Here is a 17518-nt window from a genome sequence, read left to right on the forward strand (position 1 = left end):
GGTAGGTGTAGCTGTGAGAGGAGGAGTGGCTGAGGTCAAGAGATAAAAGACTGGAAAAAGGGGAATCTGATAGGAGAGGGTGGAAGACGATGGGAAAAGGGGAAGTGGGAGGAGCACCAAAGGGAGCTGTTAAGCAAGTAAGGAGATAAGGAGAGAGAGGGAAACAGGAATGTGGAATGATGAAGGAGAGGGGGACAGTTATCAGATGTTCGAGAAATTGATGTTCATGTCATCAGGTTGGAGGCTACCCAGAGTCCTGAGAGAGGTTGCGGATGAGATTACGGATGCATTAGTGATGATCTTTCAAGAATCACATGATTTTGGCATAGTTCCGGTGGACTGGAAAATTGAAAATGTCACTTAACTCTTAAAGAAAGGGGGATGGCAAAAGAAAGGAAATTATCGGAGAGTAAGCCTAACCTCAGTGGTTGAGAAAGTGTAGGAGTCTATTATTAGAATGAGATTTCGAGGTACTTGGGGACTAATGATAAAATAAGTCAAAGTCAGCATGGTTACTGTGAAGGGAAATCTTGCCTGACAAATCTGTTAGAGTTCCTTAAGGAAGTAATAAGCAGGGTGGACAAAGGAGAGGCAGTGGATGTCATTTACTTGGATTCCAGAAGGTATTTGATAAGGTGCCATACATGAGGCTGCTTAACAAGATAAAATCCCATGGCATTACAGGAAAGATACTGGCATGGGTAGAGGAATGGCTGACAGGTAGCGATTGGGAATAAAGGGAGCCCTTTTCTGGTTGGCTGCCAGTGACTAGTGGTGTTCCTCAGGGGTCAGTATTGGGACTGCTACTTTTCACATCGTTTGTCATTGATTTAGATAATGGAGTTGATAGCTCTGAGACAAAGTTCGTGGATGATACAAAAATAAGTGGCGGGATAGGCAGTGCTGAGGAAGCAATGCAATTGCAGCAGGACTTAGACAAATGGGAAGAATGAGCAAAAATGGGGCAGATGGAATACAGTGCTGGGAAATGTATGATGTTGCATTTTGGTGAAAGGAACAATAGTAAGAACTATTATCTAAATGGGCAGAAGGTTCAAACATCAGAGGTGCAGAGGGACTTGGGAGTGCTCATGCAAGACTCCCAGAAGATTAATTTACAGGTTGAGTCTGAGGCAAAGAAGGCAAATGCAATGTTGGCATTTACTTCAAGGGGAACAGAATATAAAAATAAAGTAGTAATGCTGAGCCTTTATAAGATACTGGTCAGGCCGCACTTGGAGTATTGTCAACAGGTTTAAGACCATAAGACATAGGAGCAGAAGTAGGCCATTCAGCCCATTGAGTCTGCTCTGCCATTCAATCATGGGCTGATCCAATTCTTCCAGTCATCCCCACTCCCCTGCCTTCTCCCCATACCCTTTGATGCCCTGGCTAATCAAGAACCTATCTATCTCTGTCTTAAATACACCCACTGACTTGGCCTCCACAGCCGCTCGTGGCAACAAATTCCACAGATTTTCCACCCTCTGACTAAAGTAATTTCTCCGCATCTCTGTTCTAAATGGACATCCTTCAATCCTGAAGTTGTGCCCTCTTGTCCTAGACTCCCCTACCATGGAAAATAACTTTGCCTTATCTAATCTGTTCAGGCTTTTTAACATTTGGAATGTTTCTGTGAGATTCCCTCTCATTCTCCTGAAGTCCAGGGAATACAGCCCAAGAGCTGCCAAGACATTCCTCATACTGTAACCCTTTCATTCCTGGAATCATTCTCCTGGATCTTCTCTGAACTCTCTCCAATGTCAGTATATCCTTTCTAAAATAAGGAGCCCAAAACTGCACACAATACTCCAAGTGTTGTCTCACAAGTGCCTTATAGATCCTCAACATCACATCCCTGCTCTTATATTCTATACCTCTAGAAATGAATGCCAACATTGCATTCGCTTTCTGCACCACCGACTCAATCTGGAGGTCAACCTTTAGAGTATCCTGCACAAGGAGTCCCAAGTCCCTTTGCATCTCTGCATTTTGAATTCTCTCCCCATCTAAATAATAGTCTGCCTGTTTATTTCTTCCACCAAAGTGCATGACCCATTCATTTTTCAACATTGTATTTCATTTGCCACTTCTTTGCCCATTCTCCTAACCTATCTAAATCTCTCTGCAGGCTCTCTGTTTCCTCAATACTACCCGCTCCTCCAACATTAATTTGCATCATCGACAAATTTAGCCACAAATCCATTAATCCCATAGTCCAAATCATTGATATACATCGTAAAAAGCAACGGTCTCAACACCACACCCTGTGGAACTCCACTGGTAACTGGCAGCCAGCCAGAATAAGATCCCTTTATTCCCATTCTCTGTTTTCTGCCGATCAGCCAATGCTCCACCCATGCTAGTAACACTTCTGTAATTCCATTGGCTCTTATCTTGCTAAGTAGCCTCATTCTGATGTTTGGTATGAACAACAACTGAAGCTTTTGACAATGTCTGCATGCTTTGATGCATTGAGTTGCTGTCACATGATTAACTGATTAGATATTTGCATGAACAAGCAGATGTACGAGTGTACCTAATAAAATGGCCACCGAGTGTAGAATTCTTCAAGCTGCTGTTTCTGGAAAAAAAATATTGATGGAATGGCAAGTATTCATGGTCAGCAATATATCACTTCCATCACTAGTTTCTTCAGTTGTGCATCTCTGTATCATGTCACCACTTACATCAAAGAAGTTTGCACACATAAATACACAGACGAATAGACCAGAAGGTATAGGAGCAGAATTAGGCCATTTGGTCCATCAAGTCTGCTTTGCAAATAGAGGACATACAAGTAAAAGAATAAACTGGCTGTAACATATTAAATTTCTTTCATACTTTGTGGTAATTTATAATCTTTCATTCAGTTCATCATTTTCAAATAAATTATGCTGCAAATCATTGCTATGGTTGAAGGTAGAAATATGAATCATATTTATGTGAATTTATCTGACATCATTTTGTTCGTCATCTGTTCATGAAGTTCTGCTGACTGGAAGAGATGCTATGTAATATGAGTGCACTACATCCAAACTGCTTTGTGTTCTCAACAAATATTAACCATTTATTTAATTATTTGCTTAAATTCTACAAAACTATTTGTGGACTTTCATGTTAATAATAATAATAACAACTTATTTATGGAGCACTTTTCATAGTTCAACGTCCTTTACAATGGGATAAAGTGCAAACAAGAAAATAAAAAATAAAAATAACAACATGAAAATAAAAGACAAAAAAATATCCATTAAAAGCAAGGTTAAATAAGTCTGAATCCCTTCCAGTTTTAGGTACCGATTCGGAGCGTAGTTCAAAAAAGCTGACCTGCTGATTACCTTCTGAGGGAATTTGTTTAAATTGAAGAGACCGGCAGAAGAAGACATGAGAGTTTGTACAGGGTTGCTCCCTCCAGCCCCGACAGTATCCAAAGCAGCAACAGCCAGAGGGGTACTCTGCACTGGCTGCTTATTCTCTTTACCTCTCCTGAGGTCCATTGCTACATTGTGCCAGCAACTTGCTCACTGCAGCGTCTCTCATTATCTAAAGCAGCAATGGCCAGAGGGGTACTCTGCACTGTCACCCAGGTCCCTGCCTCTTGCAGCTTAGGGGTGACTATCTCCCTGTAGCTGCTCTCTGTCACCTCCTCATTCTCCCATATGAGCCAAAGGACATTAAGTTGCAGCTCCAGTTGCTTAACACATTCTCTAAGGAGCTACAGTTTGGTGCACCTCTTGCAGGTGTAGTTATCAGAGAGACTGGAGGTCTTCCAGAGTTCCCATTTCTTACACATGCAATATACCACTACTACTGGTCCTGTTCTCACCACACTAGCTATGTACTGACAGAAAAAAAAGCTTACTGGAAACTTAATTGTAGCTTGTGCCTGTTCCAGCCCAAGCCTGCTATCAGGAAATATAATAGTGACAAATTCTTTGACTGTGAAATATTGTACCAAGCCTATCCTGCAGAGGGAGACAGAGTTCATGAAACCAATTGAACTTTGTTCTTTTGCCGAGTCCAAGGGAGAAATGCCTTTAGTCATCTCAGATATCCACAGTGAAATTTGTAGCTGATGTGTTATTATATTCAAAATTAATATCATGCCCAGTGGTAAAAAAACATTAGGAATAAAAAACAAGAAATGAAAACAGTATCTCGCCACGCAGAGAAGAGAATTTCCATGTTGGTGCCATCTCTAAGTGGTGTGTGGGCAAGTCTATTTCTTAGTTGTTAGTCACAGTTAAAGGCTGAATTTTTCAAAATTACGAGTTAAAAAAGTCTACCAAGTCCAATATGAAAATAATTGTGCAAGTCCACTGTTATAGAAAGGAATCTCAGAGTTGTATTCTGTATACATAATAATAAATGTACTTTGAATCTTTGAATTTTCCACCACAGTTAAACTATATTCTACTTCACACTGAGTTTAAACAAAAGAAGAGTGATTTTATTGCAATTAAGTTCAAAAGTTTAAATTTAGCACATTGGCCTTCATAACTTAAGGTATTGAGTACAGGACTTGGGATGTTATGTTGAAGTTATATAAGAAGTTGGTGAGGCCTAATTTGGAGTATCGTGTGTAGTTCAGGTCACCTACCTGCAGCAAAGATAACAGTAAGATTGAAAGAGTGCAGAGAAAATTTATAAAGATATTGCCAAAACTTGAGGACCTGAATTACAGGGAAAAGATTTCATTCCTTGGAACGTAGGAGAATGAGATGGGACTTGGTAGAGATGTACAAAATTATGAGTGATGTAGACATGGTAAATGCAAGCAGGTTCTTTCCTCTGAGAGTGGGTAGCACTACAGCCAGAGATCATGGCTTAAGGGAGAAAGGTGAAAAGTTGAAGGGGAACATGAGGGGAAGCCTCTTCACTCAGAGGGCGGTCAGTGTGAAATGAGTTACCAGCACAAGTGGTACATGCAAGCTCGATTTCAATGTTTAAAAGAAACTTGGATAGATACATGGATGAGTGGGGTATGGAGGGCTAAGGTCTGTGTGTGGGTTGGTGGGATTAGGCTCAGCACAGACTAAATGGGCCAAAGGACCTTTCTCTATAACTCGGTATCTCCCGTGACTGATAAATTAAACCCATTCATTTTACAACCATGACTATGAGCAGCCTCACTGCTGTTAATGGGAAGGGAATTTCCAGAGGAATACACCCACATTGTCTGAATCAGTGTAAAAAAAAGCTTCAAAACTTCTGCAGAAACATAGTCTCTCAATATCCTCTTAAAACTTGAGTCACCAGTTTGTCTTTGCAGTATTTATTTATTTGGAGATACAGTGCAGAATAGGCCCTTCCAGCCCTTCGAGCTGCGCTGTCCAGCAATCCTATGATTTAGCCTAATCACAGGACAAATAGCCTACTAAATGGTACGCCTTCAGACTGCCCACTGACCAGAATCTCAGCAGAAGCAATGACATAAATACTGTGACTGCCAGTACAGGCCACAGACTGGACATCCCACAGTGAATGTCAGGTCTTTGACATTCAAAAGGCCTTCCAATCAGGAATGTGATAGAGTGCTCCCCAATTCCCTGAATGGATGCAGCTCCAGCAGAATTGAAGAAGCTGGATTTTATGCATGATGAAATACATCCCTTGATTGGAATTCCAATCCACTACCCTAAACATTCGTTCCCTTCCCCACCAGAACACAACGACTGTAATGAATATTGTTCTCCTGCAAAGTGCACAATAGTCACTAAACTCAAGTTACTAGAACAGCACCTGCCAATCATGTGACCTCTACCATACAAGGAAATACGCCTCGGGCCAGCTGGTGGCACAATGACATCGGTGCCGGACCCGGGAGCGGAGGTTCCCGGGTTCGAAACTAGTCGGGTCCGCTTCCATCCGTGCTGGGTTGAGTGTCAAGATCACAACTCAACCTCGTAAAATAAAGGGAAAATACTGCAAAAATGTCTGTGTGAGGAGTGGTGCGCCACACAGTCTCTCTCTCTCTCTCGCTCTGCACCTTGTAAAAGCCATGAAAAGGACATCATCACGGACACACGCACATGCACAGACTCGCACGCACGCAGGCACACGCCAAAAAAAAAAGGAAATACGCCTCAGGCACAGAGGACCAGGTCACAGCCCATTCCAACTTGGAATGGTCTCACCACCCTTTCATCATGGAATGGAATTCAACCCCCAACAGCACAGTGGAAGTACTTCGGTCCGAAGATCAGGACTGGACTGACCTCACTGCCTGTTCAAGGATGGGCAATATATGCACGCCTATCAATTATGTAGATACATGAAAGAGAGAAAAATAGAAAGATAAAATTCTGCTAGCAAATTTCAATCAACTTCAGGTTTTCAGTATTTATCAAACGTAGATTGAAACATGTGAGATATATTGTTTGCATTAACAGCCTGAACAGCCAACACAAGGATTGACCTCCAGCCCCAGAGAGGTCACCTCCTGGCCTCCTGTCCATGGCCTCGGACTCTCCAACTCTAACATTTCAGGCCTTTAACCTCCAGTCTGTGTCCTAGACTCACATACTCGACATTTCCCTGGGGTCTTTATTTTCATTTGGAGCTTTTTATCTGCATAGACTGAGCTTCATATCCAATAATGTTATCTGCTTGGCAATAATTTGTCAACCCTCTGTAGTCTCTTTTAGAGAGCAGATAGGATTTTGAAATTGTAAAAATTGTTCTTTTGCATAAAATAGTTTGGAATTAATCTTAATTATTGTACTACTAATGTACAATTCAAAAATATCCCTTTAAATCAAATTGTTCTGCGGATTTACGTTGAGAGGTGAACATGACCAACATGATTCACCGCTAACATGCCGCCTGCCAACTTTGCAGGAATCAAGGAAACTACATTTTGAGGATGTGACTAAACACATTGATGAAGGAAGAGCAGTAGATGTAGTGTATATGGATTTCAGCAAAGCATTTGATACGGTAACCCATGCAAGTCTTATTGAGAAAGTAAGGAGGCATGGGATCCAAGGGGATATTGCTTTGTGGATCCAGAACTGGCTTGCCCACAGAAGGCAAAGAGTGGTTGTAGACGGGTCATAGTCTGCATGGAGGTCGGTGACCAGTGGTGTACCACAGGGATCTGTTCTGGGACCCTTACTCTTCGTGATTTTTATAAATGACCTAGATGAGGAAGTGGAGGGATGGGTTAGAAAGTTTGCTGATGACACAAAAGTTGGAGGTGTTGTGGATAGTGTGGAGGGCTGTCAGAGGTTACAGCAGGAAATTGATAGGATTCAAAACTGGGCTGAGAAGTGGCAGATGGAGTTCAATCCAGATAAGTGTGAAGTGGTTCATTTAGATAGATCAAATATGATGGCAGAATGTAGTATTAATGGTAAGACTCTTGGCAGTGTGGAGGATCAGAGGGATCTTGGGGTCCAAGTCCATAGGACGCTCAAAGCAGCTGTGCAGGTTGACTCTGTGGTTAAGAAGGCATACCGTGTATGGGCCTTCATCAATTTTGGAACTGAATTTAGGAGCCGAGAGGTAATGTTGCAGTTATATAGGACCCTGGTCAGACCCCACTTGGAGTACTGTGCTCAGTTCTGGTCGCCTCACTACAGAAAGGATGTGGAAACTATAAAAATGGTGCAGAGGAGATCTACAAGGATGTTGTCTGGATTGGAGAGCATGCCTTATAAAAACAGGTTGAGTGAACTTGGCCTTTTCTCCTTGGAGCGACTGAGGATGAGAGGTGACCTGATAGAGGTGTATAAGATGATGAGAGGCATTGATCGTGTGGATAGTCAGAGGCTTTTTCCCAGGGCTGAAATGGTTGTCACAAGAGGACACAGGTTTAAGGTGCTGGGGAGTCGGTACACAGGAGATGTCAGAGGTAAGTTTTTTACGCAGAGATTGGTGAGTGCGTGGTACAGGCTGCCGGCAACGGTGGTGGAGGTGGATATGATAGGGTCTTTTAAGGTACTCCTGGATAGGTACATGCAGCTTAGAAAATTAGAGGGCTGTGGGTAAGCCTAGTAATTTCTAAGGTAGAGACATGTTCAGCACAACTTTGTGGGCGGAAGGGCCTGTATTGTGCTGTAGGTTTTCTATGTTTCTATGATTGGAGGGGGAGGCTTAGCAGACAGATGTCTTGGTAAATAGGAAGGAAAAGCAAAGAGGTCCTTGAAAGAGAATTTTAGAGAGCTAGGTAGAAAGCTGAGAAGCAGGATCTCCAGGGTAGTAATTCTGGATTGCTGCCTGTGCCATGGCCCGGTGAGGGGAGAAACAAGATGATTTGGCAGATAAATGCGTGACTGCGAAGCTGGTGCAGGGGGCAGGCTTCAGATTATTGGGATCTCTCCTGGGGGAGGTATGACCTGTTCAAAAGGGACAGATTGCAGCCACCAGAGTGAGAATCAGTGCCTTAGGGATGCAGAATCAAAAAGCGTAGCAAATACTGTACTCAAAGTGTTATGTCACAATGCATGGAGCATCTAGTCATAAGGTGTATGATCATGTTGCACTACCATCACCAAGCACATCTTCCCCTCCCCCCCCCCCCCCCCCCACTTTCTGCTTTCCACAGGGATCACTCCCTGCACGACTCCCTTGTCCATTTGTCCATCTCCACTGATCTCCATCCTGGCCCTTACCCTTTCAAGTGGAACAAGTGCTTCACCTGCCCTTACACCTCCTTCCTCACTACCATTCAGGCTCCTAAACAGTCCTTCCAGGTGAGGCAACACTTCACCTGTGAGTTTATTGGGGTCATTTACTGTGTTCAGTGCTCCCGGTCTGGCCTCCTGTACATCACTGTGACCCGACGTAGATTAGGAGACTGCTTCGCTGAGCATCTACGTTCCATCTGCCAGAACAAGTGGGATCTCCCAGTGGCCATCCATTTTAGTTCCACTTCCATTCCCATTCCGATATGTCCATCCACAGCCTCCTCCACTGTCGTGATGAGGCCACACTTAGGTTGGATGAATAACACCTTATGTTCTGTTTGGGTAACCTCCAACCTGATGGTATGAACATCAATTTCTTAAACTTCCAGTAATGCCCCCCACCCACTTCTCCATTCCCCATCTCCTTTTCCCTCTGTCACCTCATCTCCTTGCCCTTCCATCAACTCCTTCGGGTGCTCCTCCTCCCCTTATTTCTTACTTCCATGCCCTTCTGTCTCTTTCACCAATCACCTTCCCAGCTCTTTACCTCATCCCTCCCTCTCCAGCTTTCAACTCTCACCTGGTGATTCTCTCTCCCCTCCACCCACCTTTTAATTCTACTCCTCAGCTTTTTTTCTCCAGTCCTGCTGAAGGGTTTCAACCCATAATGTCGACTGTACTCTTTTCCATAGATGCTGCCTGGCCTGCTGAGTTCCTCAGCATTTTGTGTGTGTTGTAGGGAATCAACTATACTGCGTTGGCTGTTATGTAGTGACCCAGAGGTGATTAGGGAGCTTAAGGTAAAAGAATTCTTAAGAGGCAGTGATCACAGTATGATTGAGTTCAACGTGAAATTTGATAGGGAGAAAATAAAGTCTGACACAGCAGTATTTCAGAATCAGGTTTATTATCACTGGCACGTGACGTGAAATTTGTTGACTTAGCAGCAGCAGTTCAATGCAATACATAATCTAGAAGAAAAGAAAGTAAATCAATTACAGTACATGTAATTAAATAGATTAAAAATTATGCAAAAGCAGAAACAATAGACATTTAAAAAGTGAGGTGGTGTTTATGGGTTCAATGTCCATTTAGGTATCAGAGAGCCAAGGGGAAGAAGTTGTTCCTGAATTGCTTCCTTCAGTGGGGTAAAGGAAATTACAGTGGTATGAAAGAGGAGTTGGTCAAAGTAAATTGGAAGGAGATGCTGGCAGGGATGACAGCAGGGCAGCAATTGCTTGAGTTTCTGGGAAAAATGAGGAAATTGCAAGACGTCTGTATTCCAAAAACAAAGAAATACTTAAATGGCAAAATAGTGCAACCATGGCTGACAAGGGAAGTCAAAGCTAATGTAAAAGCAAAAGAGAGAGCATACAATAAAGCAAAAATTAGTGGAAAGACAGAGGATTGGGAAGCTTTTAAAAACCCACAGAGAACAACTAAAAGAATCATTAGGAGGGAAAAGATGAAATATGAAAGCAAGCTCGCAAACAACATCAAAGTGGATAGTAAAAGCTTTTTCAAGTACATAAAGAATAAAAGAAGATGAGAATGGATATAGGACCGCAAGAAAATGAGGCTGGAGAAATAATAATGGGGGACGAGTAGATGACAGGTGAGCTAAATGAGTATCTTAGATCAGTCTTCACTGTGGAAGACAATAACAGTGTGCCTGATGTTGTAGTGTGTGAAGGAACAGAAGTGGGTGCAGTTACTGTCAATAGAAAGAAGGTGCTCAAAAAACTGAAAGACCCAAGGGTACATAAGTCACCCGGGCTAGGTGAACTGCACCCTAGGGTTCTGAAAGAGGTAGCGATAGAGATTGTGGAGGCATTACTAATGATCTTTCAAAAATCATTGGACTCTGGTATGGTGCCAGAGGACTGGAAAATTGCAAATATCACGCCACTCTTTATGAAAGGAGGGAGGCAACAGAAAGGAAATTATAGAGCAGTTAGCCTGACCTCAATGGTTGGGAAGATGTTGGAGTCAATTGGTAAGGATGAGGCTATGGAGTACTTGGTGACACAGGACAAGATAGGTCAAAGTCAGCATGGTTTTCTTAAGGGGAAATCTTGTCTGACAGACCTGTTGGAATTCTTTGAGGAGATTACATATAGGATAGATAAAGGGGATGCAGTGGATGTTGTATATTTGGACTTTCAGAAGGCCTTTGACAAGGTGCCACACATGAGGCTGCTTACCAAGTTAAGAGCTCATGGTATTACAGGAAAGTTACTGGCATGGTGAGAGCATTGGCTGATTAGTAGGAAGCAGCGAGTGGGAATAAAAGGATCTTTGTCCTGGTTGGCTGCCAGTGACTAGTGGGGTTCAGTAGGGGTCGGTGTTAGGACTGCTTCTTTTTATGCTGTATATCAATGATTTAGATGATGGAATAGATGGCTTTGTTGCCAAGCTTGCAGATGATATGAAGATTGATGGAGGGGCAGGTAGTGTTGAGAAAACAGGTAGGTTGTAGAAGGACTTAGACAGATTAGGAGAATGGGCAAGAAAGTGGCAAATAAAATACAATGTTGGAAAATGCATGATCATGCACTTTGGTAGTGGAAATAAATGTGCATACAGTTTTCTAAACGGGGAGAAAATCCAACATCTGAGATGCAAAGGGACTTGGGAATCCTTGTGCACCCTAAAGGTTAACTTGCAGATTGAGTCGGTGGTGAGGAAGACAAATGCAATGTTAGCATTCATTTCAAGTGGTCTAGAATACAAGAGTTGAACAAGGACGACAATCCATCTCCACACTATCAAGGAATCCTCGTCTCAGTAGCATCTTCTGATGCTGATTTCTAATGCTATTACCTGAACCTGTTATTGAAGATGTGGAGACTGACTCACACACCACACAGTTCAAAACGCTGTGAGATTCCGATTGCATTCCTTCCCTCGGGTATTCAGTGGGCAAAGAGAAGCTGGAATCTGTACCTTTATAACGCCACTAACTTTGTTTAAGTTACCTAAATGAACAAAGGTGGTTAAACTCAAATCTTTAAAATGTAAACCATTCAAGATTCAAGATTGCATAATGTCATTTCCTGTACACAAGTGCAAGGGAAAACAAAATAATTGTTACTCCTGATCTGATGCTACACAGAAATAATCACAATAAGATAAAGAACAAAAAAGACAATAAATATAAATATTTAATAGATCTTATATACATAGATTGATTGTTTGTCCATATTGCTCTGCCACAGACTGCGGTGGAGGCCAAGTCCGTGGGTATGGTTAAGGCAGAAGTTGATTGTTTCCTGATTGGTCAGGGCATCAAAGGATATGGTGAGAAGGCAGGTGTATGGGGTTGAGTGGGATCTGGGCTCAGCCATGATGGAATGGCAGAGCAGGCTCGATGGGCTGAACGGCTTAATTCTGTTCCTATGTCTTATGGTCAAAAGTGACACTAGGCACAGGAGTGTCTGTACATAAGGTGTCTCTGACAGGAAATGATAAAGTAGTGGTGGTTGGGGGAGTGGAGGTGTTGATCAGCCCTACCTTTTGTTAAGTCTGGTGGTCCTGGCGTGGATGCTACCTACTGGGAGTGGGACAAATATGAGTGAACCATATAACAACGAACAAATTCATCTGTGTCCATGGAAAATTCATTCACTATTACCCGGATAATTATTCGTTATCGTTTCCCTGTGAGGGAAGTGGATTTTTTGGGAAATAAAATAACTCAGGATGTAAAAGAAGCCTTTCACTATTGTCCAATTTGCATGGTCTCTGAAGATCAATTTCACTCCCACTGATTTGAAACAAACTGCACTGCATAAATAGCATAAATAGTAAAATTCCTACAAAGTCAGCAGCCAAAAGGTTAATGAGAAGTGGTCACAGGTTAGTAAATCTCTGCAGCTTTTGACAAACTGACCATGCATTGTAAAACAGAGTGATCAAAATGACTAATAATGAGGTTATTGAATCTGTGTGAAGTCAGCTGAACCGTAGGTGCAGTGGACTGACCTCAGTGTTTCTAGACAGACCTCAATCCATACAATGTCAATAACCTATTATTACATTTACACTCATAAAATGTAAATCAATTCCCACACAAACATATGTTGTGATCTCTTTATGTGCAATGGCTCCAGAAAAAATCAGGTCCAGACCAGCCTGATTCATTGATCCCCAAATCAGTCTTAGGTACCATGGGGGCAGAAATAGTTATTTCCCTGGAATCCACTTTAACTTTCAATAAAATCACTAATGTTTAGATTTATTTTGGTTTTTACTTCTGAATGCTATTTGATGCAAAGGAAATACTTATTTATTTATGATTTATGAACAAGGATTAAAAATTAAAACTACAGACTTTTTGTTTGCATAGATGTTATCATAAGGTTCAAATTATCATTGCTCTTCGAGAATTTTGTTTGTTTTGGGTTCTGTAGTTGTGCAGAGAGGCTTCTGAGAGGACATAACATTGTGAATGAAACAGTATATTTTTCCAGGTTTAAAAGGCACGGTTAAACCTTCTTTGTGGGTGGTCTCATCCAGTTTTGTGCAGGGACAAAGCAGAACCATTTTCGAATATAGACAGCAATCACAAATCGTATCTCATGTGAAAGGTGCAGAAGTCACAGATGACTTTGAAAGTTGCATACAGAATACAGACTTTAACATGTGAGCTACTGCAATGACATTTGGGACATTCCAGCATTCCAGGCTGAACCAGGATAGCTTTGCCTTCAGACAGTAACTGAGAGATGGGCATCAGGGATCAGGATTGGTGTTAGACATATGGGGTAGGAGCAGAATTAGGCCGCTTGGTCCATTAAATCCACACTGCTGTTCCATCATGGCTGATTTATTATCCCTCTCAATCCCATTCTCCTGCCTTCTCTCCATAACCCTTGATGCCCTGGCTAATCAAGAACCTATTAACCTCCGCCTTAAATACACCCAATGACTTGGGCTCCACAGCAATGAATTCCACAGATTCATCACCCTCTGGTGAAAGAAATTCCTCCTCATCTCTGTTCTAAATTGACATCCCTCTTTTCTGAGTCTGTGCTCTCTGGTCCTAGACTCACCCACTACAGGAAACTTGTGGTAACCGTCCATTCAACACAAAAATCTTTCCTATTTCATTGGCAAGGATATTTACTGAGGTAGGGATGGCTTCATTAATATACTAAACCTAATCTTTATTCCATAATCAGGACCCGCCCTCCGTTTCAAACCTGCACCGGTCTTTGAGTTCATATGAACTTGATTAGCTCTGCAACATCAGCCGCGATATTGCCAGTCATCAAACCTGCATTTCAGTGGCCTCTGTGCTGATGCATACCACAGGCATGAAGTACCGTTAACCAAGTTCGTAATATCTCATAGAAATAGTTTCTCATAATATGTAAACATACTGCATAACGAGATACAGTTTCCAGTCCATCATACTAATTAGTTTTGTTAACAAGCTCATATTTATTTTAAAATCACATGTTAAGTCAGTTAATTGACTTTTGTAAAAAGAGTTTTGAATTATGGAGGAGTCACTGCACAGGACTGGAGAAAGCTGTAGAAAGTTGTAAACTCCATTATGGACACTAGGCCCCCCAGCATTCAGGATACATTCAAAAGGCAATGCCTCAAAAAAGTGGCATCCATTATTAAGGACTCCCATGACCCAGGACATTGCTACCATCAAGGAGGAGGTACAGGAGCCTGAAGACACACACTTAACAGCTCCTTCCCCTCCACCATCAGATTTCTGAATGGACATGAACACTACCTCAATATTTTTTTGCTCTCTTTTTTGGACTAATTATTTAATTTAATTTTTTATGGATACATCTTATTGTAATTTATAGTTTTTAATTATTATGTGTCACAATGTATAGCTGCTGCATGACAATAAATTTCACAACATATGCCAGTGATATTAAACCTGATTCTGATTAAGATTACTGCATCTCTTGTCTGAGAAGAGCACAACTATCTAAATGAATGTTGTGGATTCACAGGGAATTCAGTTATTTTCAAGAGATCATTTATAATCACTAACTGCCCATTACACCACTGGCGTTTAGGGCAGCAATCAAGGATTCCTTCTCCGTCTGTCTGGTGGTGCTCACGCCTTCCTGCATTGTGCCAGTAGCTTCCTCTCGGTTTTCAGTCAGGAAAGTCCTGCATGGAGACTCAGGAATACCATCACACTCAGATGTTGGGGAATTCTTCATTACTGTTTCTGTAACAGTTTTGTTTAACCAGTCAGGATTGTTAGCCCTGAGCTGAACCCCCAAACCGGGACGACCGGTGGATCATTCTTAGTCTGGCCTCTACACTTTGATCTGTTTGGCATTTGGCATGGGTGACCCTACCAAGAGCCAAAGCATAAAGCCCAGACTCCAGATATCAAAGCTCTCCAACATCTCCACACAAGCCTCCAAACCACGACAAGGATGTAGTCCTCTTGGAAGATTTATAATCACCCCAATTAATTACTAACAAACAAGGGAAAATCTGCAGATGATGGAAATCTGAGCAACACACACAAAAAGCTGGAGGAACTCGGCAGGCCAGGCAGCATCTAGGAGAAGAGTATAGTTAATGTTTCGGGCCGAAACCCTTCGGCAGGACTGGAGGAAAAAAAAAGTTGAGGAGTAGATTTAAAAGAAGAAGGAAACACAAGGCAATAGGTGAAATCTGAAGGGGGAGGGGATGGTAAAGGGCTGGGAAGTAAATTGGTCACAGAGACAGAAGGCCATGGAAGAAAGAAAATGAGGAGGGGGACCAAAAGAAGGTGATAGGTGGGCAAGGAGATAAGGTGAGAGAGGGAAAAGGGATGGGAAATGATGAAAGAGAGTGAGGATGGGGGGCATTACCAGAAGTTCAAGAAATCGATGATCAGCAATTAATTATTGCTGTTATTTCAATGTGACTTTGGAGTTTTGTCAAGTACCTGAATGCTTGTCTAGCTATAAAATGGTAGTCATTTTTTAATTTAAGGGTTAGTATTATCATTTCGAAAACACTTGGAATTAGAAGCAGAACTTCAAGCCTGATATTTACTTTGAAAATATCTTTTTCTCTTTGATGGTCTTGATTAACAGTGAGTTTGAACCATTTTTTTTGTCCATTCCTAATCATGACAAACTCCATTCTAGGTCACTTTGTCTTGATAAAGTAGTGAAGTATTTACTTACCCTTTAGTAAAGCTTCAATGTAGTCTTGTAACCAGGGCTGTAGCATGTAATAATGCGTGGCAGCTCACTGTTATAACTGTGACCCAGAACGTGAGAAACTATTGCAAATTCAGGTTTTGATTTGCTTATTCAGCAGAGATTTCCTAAGTGAAAAGATGTAGTTATCTGTGATTCTGATTTTGTCGATGAAATCATTTGATTGTGAAGGGTTATTTGAAAAGCTGAGTAACGGGGTAACTAATCCTGATGTAAAGGGTTCATCCTGAAAACAATGGAGTCTGTGATGTGCGAAAACACTTTTACATTGTTGTCTTGTAAATATAGTCATTTGCTTTGGGAAAAATAGAAGTTCATGCCCTTAAATAAACACCATGGAATAGTAAATAGTGTTTGAAGTTGAATTTGGATTGATTTGCTATACTCATTAATGAATTGAAAGCATTAGGGAGACCTATGTTTCTATATTGCCCAGTCTATAAGCTGTCAGTGCATTAGCAGGAATAAGCAGGCACGGTTTTCATCATTGCCTCATGACATTGTGTAGTTTACTGTATAAATTGTTACACATTGTGGGGGATTTCCAGATCACTTTTACATTAGATACATGTCAATGTAGAATTCAAATACAGTAACACTAGGAAATGCTACAAAAGAACATATTATTGTAACAAAATGCAGTTCATATTGCTTGTGTCCCATGTATTGTAAAATATTCAAGTCCTTTTAAGAAGTATACTTATTGCACCAGTAAGATTGTATTGTTGAGATTACCTTAAGACAATCAAATATCTGTGTTTTACTCGAAGATTGTTTTGTCTAGAAGTATATAAGTTTGTCTAATGATGATATTTTCTGCAATTTAAGTGTTATTGATTAATAAAATACAGAGAAAAATTGTGCCTTGCCAACTTTTACTAGACCTGGATAGAGTGGATGTGGAGAGCAGGTTTCCTATCCTGGTTGAGTCTAGGACCAGAGGGCAAAGCCTCAGAAATTCAAAGTAAATAGAGGGACGTCTACTTATACCAGAGAGGAGAAGGATTTTTTTTTAGCCAGAGGGTGGTGAATCTGTGGAACTCATTGCTACAGACGGCTATGGAGGCCAAGTCATTGAGTACATGTAAAGCAGAGGTTGATAGGTTCTTCTTTAGTCAGGGCATCAAAGGTTACAGGAAGAAGGCAGGAGAATGGGGTCAGATATGATAGAATGTTGAAGGGTTGAGTGGCCTACTTCTGCTCCCACAGTATGCCTAATGGACTTACAGTTTTACTCTGTGTGAACAGAATTCTTGTCAAAGAGTTCCTCTGTAAGTTTCCCTGTGGGACAGTGATTCCCAACACAGGGTCCACGGACACCTGGTTAATGGTAGGGGTCCATGAGCATAAAAAATGTTGGAATCCCTGTTGCAAAGCTTTACAGCCAGTAAAACAAAAAACTTCACACCATTTTAAAAGTTTCTTCCCCCAGGCAGTTAATCAGATCGGCCATTCTAGTTACCTGCACCCCCTCTATCTCAGATGTCAAGTTGGTGCCAATTTTCCCATTTAGTTGATGTTAGAATCAGAATCAGGTTTAATATTATTGGGAAATGTCATGAGAGTTGTTTTGTGGCAGCAGTACATTGTTATACACAACAAAAAACTATAAATTGCAATAAGAAGTACTCTATAAAAATAAATTAATTAAGTAGTGCAAAAAGTGAGATAGTTTTAATGTCC

General features: G+C 41.5%; 1 protein-coding gene across 5 annotated transcripts in view; it reads left to right on the forward strand.

The window, feature by feature from the left end:
* The window catches only part of mctp1a (multiple C2 domains, transmembrane 1a), a 559392-nt gene that overhangs the window by 430744 nt on the left and 111130 nt on the right, over positions 1–17518 (forward strand). The gene's annotated exons all lie outside the window — the stretch shown is intronic.

The sequence above is a fragment of the Mobula birostris genome, chromosome 17 (assembly GCF_030028105.1).
Source record: "Mobula birostris isolate sMobBir1 chromosome 17, sMobBir1.hap1, whole genome shotgun sequence".
Classification (NCBI taxonomy): Eukaryota; Metazoa; Chordata; class Chondrichthyes; order Myliobatiformes; family Myliobatidae; genus Mobula; species Mobula birostris.